Below are 19718 nucleotides of genomic sequence, written 5' to 3'. Positions count from 1 at the left end.
ACACGGCACAGAACAGCCCCCTACTCCCCCTAACACCCAAATTAACTGGCTTAAAATGTCAGTACTGCCATAGTTGAGAAACCCTGGCCTATAGAGCTGATCTCTGCCTTCTTTGCCTCATTTCCCTCCACTCTTTCTCAAATATGCTAAGCTTGTCCACATTTCCGTCTTTGAATATGTTCTCCTTTTGGGTTGGAACATACCTTTCCTAGATCTTTGAATCACTGTATCTTCATTGCTCAGGTGTCAATTCAAGTATCACCTCCTCAGGGAGGCATTCCCCATCCCAAGAGGCCTCTACCAAGTTGCTCTGATTTGCTCTGTCACATTAGCCTATTTTTACCTTCTGTATTGCTTTTAGTAGTATTTTATCTTATATTTTTAGGTGTTTATTATTGTCTTCTTCCCTTAAAAATTGCAAGCTCCTCTAAGGTTTTCCATGTTCACTGCTGTCTGCCTGCATCTAGAGCATCTGCCTGGAACAGAGTGAGTGCTCGATAAATATTTGTGAAGTCACTGACATACAACTGGAAAGCCATAGAAGATAATTAAATAACGATAAAACGTTTGGTGCCAAGAGTAATGCAGTCAATCACCTGGAAGGCAGGTTTATTTTTAGCCCTTGTGAATTTCTAGTTTCTGACTCTTTGAGTGTTACTGCCCTTTAACTCTTAACTCTGCTGACGGAATGAGTAGTTGGGATTTTCATCCTACCTTGTTTGTAGGAAGGGATGTAATTTTACCTTTGAATCTATTGCTACAAAGGCAAAGCAGGCTTTCAGGTGGTACATGGCTGGTAACCAGTTGTTAATGTTGGTTGTAGATTCTGAAGCAATGGATGAATCCCTGAGAGCAGAGTAGCCACTGAGGGATTGTTCTCAGAGAAGAAATCCCAGGATTTGCCCTGAGAGTATCTACTGTTAGGAGTAGAGGCCAAAGAAAAGTTGTCAAAGAAGTAGAGAAAAACCGAGTAGAAAGGTAACAGGAAAACAAAGCAAAAAGTCCCTGGAGCCCCACATCATGGAGTGGTGGAAGATAGCCAATTTATAGTGGAAAGGCTGTGAGCACATTTTCAGAATTTCATGCCTTTGTTTTGGGGGTACATGTTCGTTCCGTAAATGAGTGAATAGCTAAAATTTCTCTGGCAAAGCAAAAGTAATCTTAGCTATAAAGAAGTGCCAACAGAGAAGGTAATGAAAATATTCAGCTCTTACTTTCTGAAAATTCTAACCCTGCTATGAAAGTTCCATAATTGTCAAGAGTTTGGGGATAATCCTCAGATCCCTAGTTTTTCTAATATCTATTTTCCTTATTAGGAAAGACTTTGATGATTTCTAATAGCTCCAAAGTGTTAGAAATAGAAGTCATTTTGTTCCCTTTCATCCTTTCTTGAGTGGTTGAAAAATCACTTAGGGAGGCTGGCAAAATTAAGAACTGGCAAAAGCTTCCATCTGCCCCAAACTGACCCAGGCCTGTTTCCATGTTTGGAAATGGTTTCTTGAGCTTATCCACATTTTGTTGGCAGGTCATATCTCTGGAGAATGATAGGCACTTTTCTCTCTACCAGCCACTAGCCATGATCCTGGCCTTGGGGAATGTACTGCCTGTAAGGTCCAGAATCTGAGGGTCAATAAATTAAGGACCAAGTGAGATTGTGGGTGTGGCCACTGTGTCAGAGCAGCTACATGGCAAACATGCAGCACCGACCTTGCCTCGAGGTGGTATATTTTGTCCCATCAGATGAAGAGAGAAGTGAAGGAGAAGACATTTTTTAAAGCAGGGTAGAGAATGAGAATTAAATGTATCTGAGAATGAATTCAATTATTACATTTGATTCTAAGAAGGAAACACTTCTAGAACACCTTTTGTGGGAGAGTACATTTGTGTGCCCAAAGCCACATTCTTTCCACAAGGCGTCCTGGACAAATATCTATCCTGTTAGATCATTGCAGCGAGTATGCAGACAGTAGTTTCTGTCCTATTTAAGCATGCTTCCATATAGGAAAAACTAAACTTTAATCCTGTCTACAATTTTGAAGGTGGATTAGTTCAGTTGAAGGGCATATTCATACTGGCCACCAAGAAATAATTTTTGCCTGACTATATATTACCAGCAATTGCTATTTTAATGCTTAATATATCTATAATAATAAGATATATTATATGTATTTAATGCTTAATATATCTATAATAATAAGATATATTATAAAAATATAATAATATTTTTAAGTTTTGCATCTTTAACTTTTGCTTAAACATCATATTTTACTTATTCCTTCTATTAATTGATCAAATATGCAGGGAAAAGAGAATCAACTGATTTTTAAAATAAGTATTATTAAATGTTATAATTTATTCCATTGTCTATAAAACCTTTTTTGCAGGGGTATCTCTTCAGATCCTCTGACCTAACAACTTGCAATAGACTTTTTGCATAAAAGTCTGGAAAACCTGTTATTTATCTTTAAGTACAGCCTCTAGATCAATTTATAGTAGCATGAAGGCCAGGGCTGTCCTGGATACATTCTGTCCTTGAAATGTGAATACTTCTAATTAAGTAATGGCCAGGTGATGCATGGTCCCCACAGAGATGGGCCTGCAACCCATTAGATGTGCATGGATTTGCATAAGAGGAGGACCACTCATGAAGACTATCCACCAGGCTTTTGGTTCCACTCAGCCTAATTCTAGAACATAGAGCAGGTAACAAAGGAAGTTTTAGAGGATAAGAGATAAATCAATGATAAGGAAAAACATTACCCAAGGAAACCTTTAGGTTTTCCTTAGTAAAGTTCTATTCTTTTTCCCTCCATCCTTCCCTCCATCTCTTCCTCCCTCTATTTCTCTTTCTTCCTTTCTCCCTTTTGATTTTTTAAAATTTATCTTAGGTAGTTCTTAATGAAGATCTATGATAAAGCCATCTATTTATCCATTCAAGAAGTAGTGACTGTTCTCTGTTAGACACTGTGCTAGAGCTACAGATGCTCTTATAAATAAGAAAAACCCTACCTTCAAGGACCTACTAGTCCAAAGGGGTTACAGACAAGAAAATTCACCCTTATGGCAGAATGCACAATGTGCTTCAGGTGTTAGCTAAGACCTCCTGGCCCTTTGAGGTCTGGTGAAGATCAGCAGCACTAAACTGGCATTTCATTTCCTGTTGAAGGCCGAAGCGTACCCCCACAACTCCTGTTGTGCACACACAGCGAGCTCTGCTGATTTCTGATGTTCTGTACATCTTGTAGCTGTTCTTTTATCTCTGTCCGGACTTAAACCCAAGCTTGGGACTCCAAACTCCTTTTCCTCCCTTCTCTCCCACACTCCCCTATCTGTCTCTTCCTCCCACACAAAGCAATCAGGAAAACAAGGCTGATAATATGTTTCCAGACTTGAACTGAGAATTTTCAAGTCATGGGAGAACAGAGCAATAAACTTCGTATCTATGACATAGTGCACTTTGCTGCTATGAGTCTATTTGGTCCCCCATCAGCAGAGTTTCCCCACAGAGCACCCAGAATCTGCCAGTCTTCTCTCCTGCTTCCTGATTCTCCTCATGCTGTCCTCCTGTACTGCATGCCACCTCTCCCCACACTCCAGTTCTGGGATATTCTTGTTCTCTATTGTGCAGTAATTCTGTTGTTTTCATGCACCCCAAAATTCAAATCTAGATCCATCTTGGTGTTCATATCTAAATCCATCTTGGTGTTCAGGCAGGAGGTCTTTCATGTCTAGAAGCCACTCTCTGTTCCCCAGATAGAAGACATTTGTGGCTGCATGCTATTTTTCTCCCTTTCTTTATGTGTACTGTTTCACTTAGACACTCACCCACTCATTCAACAATATTTTCTGAGTGTCTGCTATGTATCCAAGACTTTTTAGGTGCTAGGAATAAAACCATGTACAAGATCTGCACAGTCCCCGTTCTCCTGGATCTATATTCCGGGAAGTATGTACAAGATGCTATGAAGAGAGAGGCTCCTCCTTCATCCTGGGATGAGAAGGCAGATCATGGAAAATATAATCTGACTGGATAAGTAGGATTAATCTAAGTGGGTCAAAAGATGCAATTTAGACAGAGGGACTCAATGACAAAAGTTGGTTATGAAGTTCTCCACAATTCAGATAGGCTGCTGGAATGCAAAAGGAAAGAGAAAATGTAGTTTATTTCCATCCTGTCTCCTTCTGGCTCCCATACCTCAACATTCAGGCAATAACTTTTTGGAAGAATTGAGGTATGGGCTCTCTAGGAAGGAAGAAAATGCAGAGTCTCCCTCTCCTTTTCAGTTTCCGGGTAGATAGGAGAGGCTTGTCTGAGCTGGTCCCTTTCCCTGGAGGCCGGGCTCTAGGAGTGCAGCTAGATCCCAGGGGAGGAGCTTTCTGCAATCTTGGCTGGAGAAGGGAAGCCACAGTATTGCTGGAGGGTTTGGTCATGATCATAAAGAGCTGTGGGATTTGGAATTGGACTCCAGGACTGCTGCTAGTTCATATGAAACATTTATGCAAAACTGAAAAAAATATTGCCACTTCTTCTGGGATGATGCAACCCAAAGTCGGCATCTAGGGCTTGGGAGGTGAGAGACCCCTTCTCCCAGTTTCCCCTGTACAGGCTGCAACCTGAGCAAATGGTGACCCATTTTGTCCCAGGTTGTATAGATACTAAATGTAGGTTGAATAGATTGATGAGGTTCTTAGAGTACCTGAATTCACTGATGTACTTCAAGAGTAGGTCCTTCCGTGCAAGGCTGTAAATAATCAGTTAATAAAATGGTAGTGACAAACTAAAAACTCTAGAGGCTGAGAGATCTCTAAAATAAAAGGGTTTATTGAACCTTTAAAATGCTAGCCAGAAAAAGGACTAGTCCTAGGATAGGGAGTTTCTGTTTCACCAGCAGCAAGGCCAGTTAACAGAAACTAACTTCTCTACCAAACTGAAGAAACAGGACACATCTATGCAGAATCTCAAGGAAAGAAAGTTCTTTAAATTTAAGATAAAGAAAGTGGGCTAATGTGAAGCTTGAAAAGTCTGGGGAGAGGTGGTACGTCCACAGAGAAGGCTCGTGGATTGGCTGTTGATGATGGCAGACACTGGTCACGTGCAAGGGGATGCGGTGGTGCTGGCGACCTTCTAGGTGTTTGTTGAAAGGACTTCATCCAGGAACGTGGAGTTTCTGGTTAGCTAAAGCCTGCAGCTATTAACTGATGACCATTAATGGCTTTTCTCTTTCTGGTTCTATGGCTCTTAATGTCACTTAATTTTAGGACATTTCAGCATTTTCCTTATCAGTAATAGTTAAGGAACTATACCTCCCAATAGGTACATCTTTTCCCTCCTTCTTATCCAGTTACCTAAAAATAACAGTAATATAATGGTCAACATTTATTGAACATATTTGACATGGTCCAGGCGCTGCACTAAGTGTATAGAGATTAACTCAATGGAACCTTACAACAGCCCTATAGCCTAGCTATTATTATTCCCATTTAATATTTCAGGAAACAGAGGCTTAGGTGGTTGAACTTGGCTAGCAAGTGAGTTTTTAACTTCAAGCTCATTTGAACTAATCTAAACTGCCTATTTTCTTCCCTCTCTCTTCCGCTCTCCCTTCCCTATCTCTCTTCCTCATGGGGAACAAAATCTTGCAGAGGAGCCATGTAAATAAGGTATCATTGAGCTTCCTGCTAACTCTCCAATTGACCTTTTGGTCTGACATTCCCTGAGACTGGGCTTTCCAAACAAATAGCTTCCCTTTGTTACCTGGGGTAACAGGATTCTCAGGTTTCCAAACCAGCAGGTAATCCCTAGGACCTAATCCTTGGCGGGTGGCAACACCTTTCGGCACAGAAGAAAACAAAGCTCCACTTGGTCCTTGGCCAGAGGCTCTGTGCATTTCCCAGCAGCCCAGCTGAAGGCACAACGAGGGAACCCCATCAATGGCCAATTCTAGACAAGCATTTGACGTCTGGGAGAGGGGATAGAGAATAGTACCTAGCAGATTCTGTACAAAGAGGTTCTATGTTTTTCTCTGTTTTCGGCACAGGGATAATTCCCTTAGATACTAGCCATCTAAGATTCCTCAAGAAATCATAAGAGTCAGCACAAATTTTGTAGTAAAAAAACAGAGCCTCTATGGTGGAATTCCCCTTGACCTGGCTCTGAAAAAAAACCTTTATACCTTAAAATGAATGTAGAGTCTACTTAAAACATACACCTTTAACCTTTATTAGAGAATGTGATATAATGAAGATACACAGCTAATCTATGAAAGGTCTGATTTTGGTGAAAAATACATAACATTCAATATATTAACTTCCAAATAAGCTAACTTAGCTCTCTTGGCTATTAGTTTCCAAAGGCTCGTTGAACACTTCCTTGTTTGGCAGTGGAGGAATCCGCTCTGGGGTTTCAGCCTGGCCCCTGATGTGCCGAAAGCTCCAGACTTAGAGCAAAGCAAGCAGGCTGAGGGGCCAACTAGTGAAAATGAAAGTAAGAGGTCCTGGGCCTGAGCTGAGTGTGTATACTTTAAGGAAGGAAGAAATTGCTGAAGGGTGAGAAGACTGTCCCTGGTTACCTTGCTAATGCCAATCAGAGCTCATGTGTTCCAGATAAAGAAAGTCTAGAGGCAAAATGTTCCATAGTAACCATTACAGCAGTGTCCTGGCTTTACTGAGTATCTTCTCTCCCAGAGGGTATTATTTTTGCATCAGCCACTTAACCATTTCCCTTGATGTTGACATTCCTAACTCAGTAGGGAAAGTGAGTGACAGATTTTCCAGATCGAAGCCCAGGCTTTGGGAGGTCACAGACAGCTGAAAAAGCACTAATAGCCAGTTCCAGTCCCGTCTAGCAAAATTTCTAACTGTGATATGGTGGACATACCCAGAAGGAAAGGGGGCCAGGTCTGTGTGGACCTGCTGAGATTAGAAGAGAGTGTCTTCTACTTAGTCCTGGAGTTGAGGTCAGGGAGTCGGGGTGTCTTACTTTTGAAGATCATGAAACACATAATGATTTTCTATAGGTAGAGAAATTTTAAAAATTTCAAATGTGTAAACATAACTGGGTTTATTTCTCCCTCCTGAAAACAAACTTTTGCAGAAGACAAGATCATAGTGATTTTGAACACTACTGCATTTTCCAAGTGAGGATTCCTAGACCTTTGAGCCCTGAGAATAAGACCAGAGGTCATAATTGGTTAAGTATTATGAAATATGGTGTGGCAAAGCAAAAATCTGTAGAAATAAAGGTGTAAAGAGACCACTGTTTTGATTATACCTTAGTCTTATCTAGTTGAGAGACTCTAGTAACATTTCCAGGTCAGTTAAAAAGAGGGGAGTGGGTCATTAGTTTCCTCGAGGATCTCTCGCAGTTCTTAAATTCTACACTAATATAAACACAGTCCTTTGTCTCTGATAGGTTTACCACAGTTTTAATATCTCCTATACCATATAGGTAAATTTTAGACCAATGTCACAATATAGTAGTATCCTCTAAAACATCTCTTTCTGTTATATTAAATTGAACTATAAGTCCATGAAATGCTATATAGACATTTCATTGTACTTTTTAAACATTCTGTGTGGTTCCAAAAATACATCTGAGACCAAACCACTAAGTGTCTTTTAAACCACTTACACATGTGGTGTTTAAAATGGAAAATGCAGTTGTAAGGATATAGAAAGTTTCTCCCCAGATTGTAATAAAACATTTATATAGCCAATTACCAGTGCTTTCACTGCCCTCTGCTGATCTAAAGAGAACACTGGATTTGGAAAACCTAGTCTCCACATCTGATTAGGAAAGGCCAACTTTTCATTTATGGTCATTATTATTTATGCTCCCTTGCATATTACAAGTGTAACACTGCCTGACTTGGAAAATCCCAACAATGAAATAGCCAGTGGCCTGAAACCAAATAAACATTATGTTCTTGTGAGTCAGGATTTTCTAAAGGCTTCTAGGGTTTTATTAAGTTCTGGGTGTTCTTTCTATAAGATCACTAATATATGGAAATACCTATTTACTTAGAAGTTGGTTATAAGTTTTTTAAATAATCAGTTATTTTTTAAAACATGAAAAAGTTAGTAAAAATGACAACAAAACCTACCTAGATGAGGACCTGGCTTCTTTTAAAAAGCAGAGAGAAGCTTCCTAGAATTGCCTCGTGGTAATGTCTATTGTTTGTATTTAGATATTGGGGGTTAGCACAAGTAAAAGACTGAGTATTTTCCCTGGTCGCAAAAGGACAAATACTAAATGGTTTCACTTACCTGAGGTCCCTAGAGTACTCAAGGTCATGGAAACAGAATGTAGGGTGGTGGTTGACAAGGACAGGGAAGAGGGAAGGGTGACGAGTTGTTTAGCTGGTGCAAAGTTTCAGTTTAGGAAGATGAAGAACGTTCTGGGGATGGATGGTGCAATGGTTTAACAATGTGAATATAATGCCAATGAACTGTATACTTAAAAGTTGTTAAAATGGCATATTTTATAATATGTATATTTTCCTATAATTAAAGAGTTGGGCTTCACAATGCAACTAATACACATATATTAGTTAAGATAGGTTAAACTGCTGTAACCATTACACCTAAAAGAAATAGCTGAAACAAAATAGAAGTTTATATTTCTTTACTTTAACAGATTAGGGTAGATGTTCCCAGTTAGCGGGAGGAGGAAGAGAGGTAGCTCCTACTCTAAGTAATTATTTAGTGACCCAGCTTACTGGGGACTCTGCCGTCTATAACTCATTCTTGCTGAGATGATTCCAGCCATCATCATCACCATCCCAGCCCAAAGGAAGAGAAAAAGAGTATGGAGGGGATTCAAGAGGGATTTATGGACCAAGCTCACCAGTCCCTGATGCTTGCACACATCACTTCTCCTCACACTCAACTGGAGATAATGAAATGCAGTTCATACAGGAAAGGCAAGAGAGGGCAGAAATCTTCATTGAGATTGTTCATGGATGTATGCCAAGTACTAAAATATTCTCTGGAATACACAGGCTATTCAAAAAATAGTTTTTAATTGAATTGAAATCCATATATTAGAATACTATGTAACTCTTTGAAAAGGATAAAGTAAATGTACATCTATCTATATTGATATGGCATAATAATAATAAATATTGTTAAGTGAAAAAAAGGTTACAGAACAGTAAAAATAGGATGAGTCAATTTTTATAAAATACATATTTTTTAAATGTCTCAAAATCGTATGGATTAATGGGTGAATATGTGATAAAACCGTTAAAATTTTAATTATAGTATTTAAAGAAAAAGATTGAGTGCTTTCCTAGTTTCAGGTATATGTGCATCTACATTTAATTAGCGTAGCATTAGGTGCCATGTTTGTCCATTCTCTAGGGCTTCTGTTTAATGACAGCAAAAATTGATAGCTGGCATTCATGAGACTTCCTGGACATGTGCTGAAAATGTGTATTCATTATTCACCCAACAAAAGCTTTACCTGACATCTATTTTACTCCCAAATTATAAATTATCAACAGATTTCATTCATTTAACAATTACATGTCAAATGCCTATCATGTCCCAGGAATAAACTCAGAGATGAATAAACTTCATTTCTGACTTTAGGTGCTCACAGTTTAGTGGGAACCAAGTATAAATAAGCAGATGTCTTACTGAGAAATTTCCAATGGCTGTGTTACCATTTCTGCCAAACAAGAGCCTCAGTGGTTATTTCTGATCAGGATCCATGACACAGTCACTAGAGACTAAATCTGTCTTGTAGTACTCCTCGATATTCTAAGACAAACAGGAATGGGTTTTGCTTCTCCCTGCCTTTTTTTTTTTAACTATATACCTTTTGATACCTTGAGTGATACCTCCCTTGGACAAGATGATGCATGCCTGTATCCTAACCACCGCACTTAACTCTCCAATTACAAATGTATTTGTAAATAATAGAAAGATAAATATACTTCAAAGTGCAGGTAACCTTATTTTATTGTTATAAATCTGGGGGGATTGTAAGAGAAAACTGGTTCTGCTATATCCAATTACTGCCACAACAGAGAACTACAGATCTAATGCTCCAGAACCAAGGTGGGTGTTTTGAGAGGATGATTCTGACGTTTAACTGGTAAGAAGAGTCAAAAAACCTATTTAGTGAGTTAGTTTGTTGCATTACCAAGAGTATGTTTTGAAAACACAAGGAAAACACTAGGGGCTTTGCTCAAAGTCCTCAATGCTGTATAAATAATACAAAGGCACTATTGCTCAATGTTAAATGCTTTAAGTTTTTCATTTTGTTATGGTTAAGGTAGGCATTTAGTTGTATTTGCTCCAAAGTTTTTCTAGGATTAAGTTATTGAAGTCACACTGTATGGTGTACAATGGGGGCCTTGGCTGCCTTTCCACATATAAGGGCCCTGAATGGAAACCTTAAACTTCACCTTGGGAGTCTTACCCAAACCCAACCTGTCTCCATGGGAAATGGAACAGCCTTCTACTGGGGCAACTTCTTTCAGTCTCCTCCATCCTATGGCCAGTGTGGTTCTTCAGTTGGTTGAATCACAGGAGCATGGCAGGGAGTGCACCGTCTAACCACTGTCCATTGGTACTTACCAAAAGTTGGTTGATGAAAACGTTTCTATACTAAAAATAGTTTAAGAAAAGATTCCATACAATTAAGTTGTTACATAATGAGCATGTTGTGAAAATTTAGGGGGCAATAATTAATTATCCTCCTCTCCTCTTTTAATTTCTGAACCAATTAAGAAATAGACCAGAATTAGATAGATGGAGTTTTTTAAAAAATCAACTTTATTATTGGTAAAGTTGATTTGGAGAACATGGTTTGACCTGTAACCACATCGGTCATTCTAAAGGTTCCCTTCATCTTGGACGCATTCGTCTGTGCAGAGAAAACTGCTACCTAGATGAGTCCTGGTTGCATAGTAGGTGCTTTTTAACTCCCTGTGAATAAATGAATGAATAAAGCAATCAATCAGAGGGGTTACTTCTGCTTTTCTTAGAGGACCGGCAGTATAAATTCCAGAGTACATGTAGTTTTTTCATTTCTTTTGGCCCCTGGTAACCTGTTCCCTCCTAGGGCTTACCAGCTGTTAGCATGACACTTCCAGAGGTGGCGGGAGGCCGGAGTGGCTTTCAGACTGAGCACTTCCTGATGCCAGTGAGAGGCCCCATCAGTACCTTCTCCGCTTCCTCCTCTCCCTTCATCCTCAAATACAAGATGTTATTCTCTGACGTGAAGATGGATACGTTTGATTTCTGATTTGCTCAGTGCCTTAGGCCAGCTGTTTGGGCTCAAATAAGATTAAACACCAACTTCTGTTTAGTAACTTAATCTAATCAATCAAGAGATACTTATTATCTGTCTTTTAAGGGAAAAGCAAAGAAAAACAGTAAAATGAACCCCTAACTTAAGAACAAGGAACCATATCCTGCTGATGATTATGTTATGCCGATGTTCCCAAGACAGAGAAGACTGACATGCTTATGTCAAAGTTCCCAAGTGTTCAAGGCTTAGAGTAGCACTCACACATCCTGCTTTCCTTTCAGGTATGCACGCCAAGTTATCAGTTTTCTACAATAAAGGTAGACTGGACAGTGTGACTTGGAGCTGAGGTTAAAATAACCGTTCTTTTAAGAGAATTCACACTTACTAAAAATTAAAGTTGATTGGCCTCTGGTATTGGGCCAACCAGACTCCCCAGTTCGCAGGCAGGAGAGCTGGCAGAGGGAGCAGAAGTCTAACTGGTCCTCCCTCAGGCAGTTTGCTTACTCCCTGGATCTTGAAGCACAGGCGAGCGCACTGCCCATGAGCAGGGACAGTCCAAGACAGTAAGAGAAGGGATTGGCCACCTTGAGATTGTCAACTCAATACCCATAGTCTTTGGAAAAATCATGGTTCAATGGCTTTCAAGATGTCCCCCAGTCAAATTAACTACTTTTCCCATGGGAGAAGGGGCAGGAGACATCCAGAAGTGTCATGTTGTCCCTTCTGTGAGGGGAATGGAATTTCCCTCTTTTGAGAAAGTACGCAAGGGGGAAAAATCATCTCCCCAACACCAAATTCTTCTACAGGGGTAGATCTTGCGGTGTAGCCCTAGTGACTCTTATAAGTGCTTTGAAAATTGTCCTCAACACCACTGCAGTTTTACATGTAGAGCTCTAATCTCTGCAGAAATTCTGATGTAGGAACTCTCCTAACTTCTTCGGATTGAAACTCTCATCAAACATAAAAGAAAGAAAGAAGACAGAATATTCATCATGCATACAAAAAGAAACCTGAGCCTGCAAGCATACTCCCATTTATATATATTTTATATGTAACGTAAGTATTTCTTTTATAGATATATATTTTTTAAATGTTATATATATAACATTAAATATATATATATGTTTCTTCCCCTCTCCTGCTCCCAAAATGCAAGAGCTAATTTCTCTGAACTAACTCATAAGGAAGCCTAGCAAATCTGTATCTTATGTGCTGACTCCAAATTCTTTCTATCACTGCTAGCATTCTTCTCCTAGGATTGACATCAGGCTTAAAGACGTGACAATGTTTTAGCCTTTGCTTAACATTTGAAGTCACATATTTCTGGCTTTGAATCCTGGCTCCCCCAAATGCTAGCTGTATGACCTGGGGCAAGCCACAGCAATCTCTCTGAAGTTGTTTATTTTTCATCCCAAGATGAATGCTTAATAATTTTAGTGCTTTTCCTTTGATCATGAGAAATGATTAGATGTCTTAGAATCAGAAATACCAATTCTGGAAGCTGGCTTTCTCACCAGCCTCCTGTTCCCACCCACAATATTTTTTTGCAGGCAGCAAATGTATGGGAAGTATTTGATGAAACAGTTGTGAGTTTGAATTTCTGTTCTACTGTTTCTTAGATGCACAACTCTAGGTAAATCATCTAAAAGCTTTTATTCTTTGACTGTGCTGTAAAACATTACCACAATGGGAAAAGAGACCTGTATTCAGACTGATATCTTAAAGAAGATAAGTATAGTACATCAAATATATTTTCCCTGCATTTTAGAAAGTACTTTATATATTATAGGGAGTCTTCATTTCTTCAATGACTCATTCACTTGTAAGGCAGATCTGTGCACTGTCTGTGCACAAGCATGCATGCTGAGCTCACACAGGGGTCAGCTGCCTGTCAGGGTGGTGCCTATTTATTTGAGAAAGCTCAGCACAGTGCCAATGATAACTGGCAGTTTCTGGTAGTGTGATGAGTGGGGATGGGCTGATCCCTGGGCCTGCCAGATATGGCCAACCACCAAAAATTTCCCTTCCTCAAATGTAAATCTGCACCCTGCCAAGTACTTTCCACTTACTTTTTAAGCTTTATGTTTTTCATTGGAAATCAAATCCGTGTGTGCTGAGTTATTTACTGAACTCAGAATACTATTGGGCAGATGCCAGTTCAGATCCAAGAAGTTCCTTTCCCACAAAAGAACTCACCATAAATGTCCACATTTTTGTTCTTTCCTTTAATTTTTTAACTAAAATTTTGTATTTTAATTAGGATCAGAACTAAAAGAAGCCTAGTTTAGTCTTGAAGTTACATAAAAGTTATATTGACTACACCCATCAGAATCTCTGAACAAAGAAGCTAAAAGAGTCACACTGAAATAAGCAATCTGCCGTCACTCAGAATGTATTTTAAAAAGGAGCTTTTTTAGATTCCTCTTTTGTCATGGAAAGGGAAAGCCAGGTATTACTTTTCCCAATTTACAGCTAAGGACGCTGACTTAGAAACAATCAGCAGCTTGCTTGTCTTGGTCACATGATGTAAATTTTCGAATTGAGAATGAAAATTAAACTCAGCTATTACTGCATTTGATCTATGAAGAGAGGTGTTTTTTTCTCACCCTAATTAGTTTAGTTATTATCCATCAATATAGAATGATGTTACAGAACTACGACTTATTCTCTGTGCTGTACTTTTATTCCTGTCACTAATTTATATTGTGACAGAGATTTAGTGCCTCTATCCCCTTCACCCATTTCACCCATCCACCCCAACCTCTCCCCCATGGTAACCACCAGTGACTTCTCAGTGTCTATGAGTCTATTGCTGTTTTGTTTGTTTTATTTTTTTAGATTCCATGTAAAAGTGAAATCACATGATACTTGTCTTTCTCCACCTGGCTTATTTCATTTAACTTAATACCCTCTATGTCCACCCATGTTGTTGCAAATGGCAGGATTTCTTCCTTCTTATGACTGAATAATACTCCATTGTGTATATGTACTACCTCTTCTGTATCCATTCATCTGTTGATGGACCCTTTGGTTGCTTCCATATCTTGGCTATTGTAAATAGTGCTGTGATAAACATAGGGGTGCGTGTATCTTTAAGAATCAGAGTTTTTTGTTTTCTTTGGGTAAATTCCTAGAAGTGGAATTACTGGGTCATATGGTAAAAGAGGCATTTTGACAACAGCTTAATGGGAGAGCACATTTTGGTGCCCAAAAAAGAATCAGCCTAGCAAGCAACACCTGCAGCGTTTCTCAGTGGGATGAGACGGGACATGCACACAGGCCTTGTATCATCCAAGGTGCAGTGCAGTTCTTACGCGCTGCATATTCCATACTCAGGTATAGAGGTGCATTTTTTTAGAGCCAAACTATATACCAGATTTTCTTATTTTTGAATATTCGGTCTATCTTTAACCTTGCCCATCTTTGGCTACCAGCCCAGCAGGGTCCCATACTCAGAAAATTGTGTGACACTGTGGACTGTTTGCCAGATTAGGTTTGAATTCCTGTGCAGTTCCCTCATTCACATTCATGATTTCTATTCCTGTGTCTGTCCCAAATTGATACACTTATCTCCCTTTTCTCTTTGCCTTCTAGACTTATTTCAGTAATTCAACTGATTTCAATACATCCTTCTGCTCAAATACTTGCTAGCAACATTCTCAAGTATCATCAGTGTTATCACTGAAACATCTTGGGAAGAGAGCTGGGATTTAGGGTCCTTCCCTCAGTATTTTGATTCCTACATTCCTTTGCTTTTACCAGTGATACTACCATAATTAGTCACTTTGATTTCTGCTTCCTATAAATCCAGTCTCTCAGTGAGCCTAGCTTTTGCTTCAAATTGTATCTCTTATCTCTGTCCTGTGGGTTATTACAGGTAAACTCGAATCCAGGCCCTCATCACTTCATGTTTGCACAACTTCAATGGTTTCTTAGTTTCTTCTTCTCTCCAGTCCATTCTGCACACTGACTAATCTCCCTCCAGTGCTTAAGAACCAGTAATTTCTCATCACTACTGGGTTATATGCAAGTGTCTCATCCTGGCATTTAGAACTGTTTTTAATGCAGTTTGGCCCCACCAATCCACCTTTACTTTCAACGACCTGTCCCACCCACCCTCCTACCCTTGTTAGGTCAGACTCTGCACCTCCCTGCCTTTCCCACTACTATTCTGCCGCTTACATGATGGGTCACACATAGCCCAGTCATAGGGCTAAAGGAGCTGGACAGAGACCTGCACATAGAATGATCAATAATTTGGGATAGATTCTCACATCTGTCTAGTACTAGTACTAGAGGGAAGATAAGTCTAACAAGTAGAATTGATTTAGGGACAAGTGTGGGGACAGAAAATTAGGGGGTAGGCTGGGCAAGCAGTTCCTTTCAGAAAAAGAGTGGGAATGGGCTTGTATATGGACGACAGAGAAGAAGGGCCCAAGACAGGCATTCTGAGGAATCTAGGGTCATGACCACACCTGAGATGCCTCATGACACAGAGCAGTGGAGTCCAAGCATTTGGGTATAATCTAAGAACAGGACTCCCACCCATGAGAGGAGGAGGAGGTACGACAAGGGCAAGAAAAGTTTCCCATCCTAGAAGATTTGGATTATCATGCAATTCACTGAGGGCAGGAAAGACAAGCAGGAACAGAGTTACAGGACTGACCTCTAGAACAGGGAGAAGTTTATTAAATCTCGGTCACCCAGTCCAAGCTGACCAACAGCAGGTGACCCAGTCCTGTGCCAGAAAAACACAGGGCTAAGAATATGTGTTCCAGGGCCCGAGAGGGAATCTATCTTAGCAAGAGCCTTTGGACTTGAATTGCATTCTCCTGCTCCTACCTGTATGATCATGTGCAAGTTCCTTAACTTTTGTGAGCCTTGATTACTTTATATATAAAAAATGGGGAAAATCATAAATATTTTACAGATTTCATATGATGATTAAACAAAGTGCCTGTTATGGCACCTGCCATTGAAATGATAGGCTTGCTGCCTTCTGCTAGAGCTTCTGAAATCTCTCTTGCCCAAGAAAAAGATTGATTTTAGTGGCTGAGATGGTGCTAAGCCTGTGGGTGGGATCCAGCCATCCCACTGATGGCAAAAAAGAGCCCAGAGGTGAGAAACCAGGCAGCTGGACCCCTCGCTGGGATGTCTTCCTTCCTCCGCCCGCCCTTCACCTGCTTCCCTCCTCTCATCACTACCAGTCCTGAGCATGACTCATTCTTAATACAGCCTACCTCTTCTGTGAAGCCTCAACTCTGCTCTAGGGATTTCCCCATCATTTTGGTCCCTTTTGAATAGATATCTTGCTAATTAGTACTTGACCATGTATAGGATTAGCAATCACAGTTTTTACTTCTTCCAAGTAATCCCTAATGTTCATGACATTGCCATTTGTAATTTTGCAAATACATGACTTCCACTCAGGAGCTCTGCAAAGCTGGTTTGAGGTACTGGGTCACTAGCCAAGTGAGTGAACCCGGCAAACCATCCCCCATTATAGTCCAAAGTAGTTTGATGATATCAAGTTGTTGCGTGAACGTTTTATTGGGGAATTATGTGTTATTGTGGAAATTGAGGATTGGAAATTTCCAAATTCTCTGAATGAATTATTTGGTAATGTTAATGCCCTACAATATTATAATGTACTGAATTTTTGTTCTTTAGCCAGCTTTGCTCAACTAAATTTCAAGCTTCTCTATGAATGAGTTGAGCCTCTTCTTTTTCTTAGTTCCCCCAAAATTTAGTCCAAAGTTGCCTCTGTAGTGAATATTCACCCTGCAGTTGTTTGACTCAATGACTATATCGTGTTACCATTTTAATTTTTAGAATTCTAGGTAGTCATTTTCTTCAATTATCTAGTTACATGTAAAATAAAATATAACATTTTCTGTAGTGTAATAGAAAGGGAAAGAAGTAAAACACAAAAGAATTGGGTCTAATACTCTCTCTCTTTTGTTTTTTACAAGAAAAGCATGTCAAACCATTTGCTGGGAAACTTTGTCTCCACATCATCCTTGTCACCAGTTAATTTATGAATAACCAGAGTAGTTATATTACCTTGTTCTGCTGATTGGCTGCCTATCTGTATCCCAACGGATTGTCCACTTGTTCTAATGGTTTGCTGAAATGGAAAAATAATCTTATTTACAAAGTATTGATTATCACTGGGATTTAGTGGAATACCCTGCTTCCAGAGTATTATGTTTTTCACTTTCACTTTTTAAAAATGCTCTTTGGACATGATACCAGGACTTTATGGCTAATTATGGGTACGAATGTACCTGCACATATCACATTAACAACTTCTGACATGACACACACATACATTTAACCCATTTGTTGAAAAGTGGCTGTAACCTTTTTATGTGCACAACTTTAACCTTTTCCCTTTTGCCCAAAATATTGCTTTACCCTATAGCAGCCCTAAATTGAATTCCATTTTTCAGTAACACTCCGCCCCACAAAACACAGAGTCACATGTCATTTCCAGTGCCGTCACTGTCACTCAGACCTTTATCACTCAGCACCTGGACTGACATGATGGCCTTCCAGAGGCATTTCTGGATTGATCCCTTTCTCCTGTAAGTCATTCTGGACATTGCTTCCATGCTTGCAGCCCTGTAACACCTCTCATTCCCTAGGCACAAAATGCAAATACCTCTATAGCTCCCGCCTTCCTGTACAGACCTGCCTTCCATTCCTCCCCATCCCCCTCCTATCTCCACCCCCCACACCCTCTGCCCACCTTGCTGTCCCTGGAACATTGGTAATGCTTACCCACTGCCACAGCATTGCTCACGCCTGGCATGTTCTCTCTGCCTACCACTACCTACAAAATTTTATGTATGCTTTGAGGCCCAGACCAAATGCAATTTCCTTCATAAGCCCTTTCCTGAGTAAATTATCTAAAATCCTGCCCTCAACTCTATATCAGAAGGACATATTGCCACCTTGTGTACCTGGAGGACACTATTTACAGACTTACTTCATAGTTGTTTATACACATCACTGTTTACTAGATTGTATGTGTTTGTGGGCCTTCCGTAAAATATATGCTCAATATTTGTTCACTGGATATTATTCACACACTACAAGATATATTCAGCACAATAATGGGGTATCAATACATCTATGGGGGGCATACAAATCAGACCTCAAAAATTCATGTAACTATGAACTACGGTTTGAGCAATTACTTTCATAAATCATGATCTCTTAATAAATACAAATTCCAGATGACAATATGAAAACGCTAAGAGGAAAATAAATTTATTCTGTAGTCACTCAGAGTACTTGAACTAGAATATTGACTATTTCATGCTTTTGAATCCTCCAGTCTGTTGTTTAATCTGTATCCCATATTATCAAGAACAGAGGTTGAAGCCCAGCTATCACTCATCCACATTTATATCACCTTAACTTAAAATACAGAGAATTGGTGGTTGAGAAATAAAGCTGTACACATTTTATATAGTATCCTGTTTTTTGTTTTTTTGTTTTGTAGGATATTTAACTTTATCAAGCTATATTAATTCTGGAAAATACCTATTAAAATTCATTGTTAAATGATTATAATTCAGTTATAAAACCATTTCTGTATTTATTCTTATCAACACATAAAATGTTTCTAAGATGGAGACATACAATTGATTCTTCTACACACAAAAAAAGTAGTGAATTATTCCTTTATTACACGTCTGCTAGTTGCTATCAGTTATTAAATTATCATGTATTTGTTTTGTTTTGTTTTGTTTTTATTTTGGTATCATTAATCTACAATTACATGAGGAACATTATGTTTACTAGGCTCTCCCCTACCCCTACCCCAAGTCCCCCCCACAAACCCCATTACAGTCACTGTTCATCAGTATAGTAAGATGCTGTAGAGTCACTACTTCTCTGTGTTGCACAGCCCTCCCTGTGCCCCCCCCACTTTATACATGCTAATCGTAAGGCCCCCTTTCTTTCCCCCCGCCTATCCCTCCCTTCACACCCATCCTCCCCAGTCCCTTTCCCTTTGGTAACTGTTAGTCCATTATTGGGTTCTATGAGTCTGCTATTGTTTTGTTCCTTCAATTTTTTCTTTGTTCTTATACTCCACATATGAGTGAAATCATTTGGTACTTGTCTTTCTCTGCCTGGCTTATTTCACTGAGCATAATACCCTCTAGCTCCATCCGTGTTGTTGCAAATGGTTGGATTTGTTTTCTTCTTATGGCTGAATAATATTCCATTGTGTATATGTATGACATCTTCCTTATCCATTCATCTACTGATGGACACTTAGGTTGCTTCCATTTCTTGGCTATTGTAAATAGTGCTATGATAAACATAGGGGTGCATCTGTCTTTTTCAAACTGGGCTGCTGCATCCTTAGGGTAAATTCCTAGGAGTGGAATTCCTGGGTCAAATGGTATTTCTATTTTGAGCTTTTTGAGGAACCTCCATATTG

The 19718-nt window shown here is 39.5% G+C and overlaps 1 protein-coding gene and 1 long non-coding RNA gene across 6 annotated transcripts in view; one reads left to right on the top strand and one right to left on the bottom strand.

The window, feature by feature from the left end:
* LOC118924102 (uncharacterized) overlaps positions 1-19718 on the bottom strand; it is a 257912-nt gene that overhangs the window by 38056 nt on the left and 200138 nt on the right. The window contains exons 4-5 of one of the 3 annotated variants that reach the window (XR_005029456.2): positions 17324-17387; positions 5825-10935 (exon numbers count right to left, since the gene is read on the bottom strand). The exons of the other annotated variants lie outside the window; for them this stretch is intronic. This is a non-coding gene — a long non-coding RNA (uncharacterized LOC118924102). Of the gene's footprint in view, positions 1-5824; positions 10936-17323; positions 17388-19718 lie in introns of those variants that run through there. 3 annotated transcript variants of the gene reach the window in all.
* The window catches only part of SYNPO2 (synaptopodin 2), a 167673-nt gene that overhangs the window by 68750 nt on the left and 79205 nt on the right, over positions 1-19718 (top strand). The window lies entirely within an intron of this gene.

This window comes from Manis pentadactyla, chromosome 5 (genome assembly GCF_030020395.1).
Source record: "Manis pentadactyla isolate mManPen7 chromosome 5, mManPen7.hap1, whole genome shotgun sequence".
NCBI classification, from domain to species: Eukaryota; Metazoa; Chordata; class Mammalia; order Pholidota; family Manidae; genus Manis; species Manis pentadactyla.
This window is presented reverse-complemented; position numbering and strand designations above follow the sequence as displayed.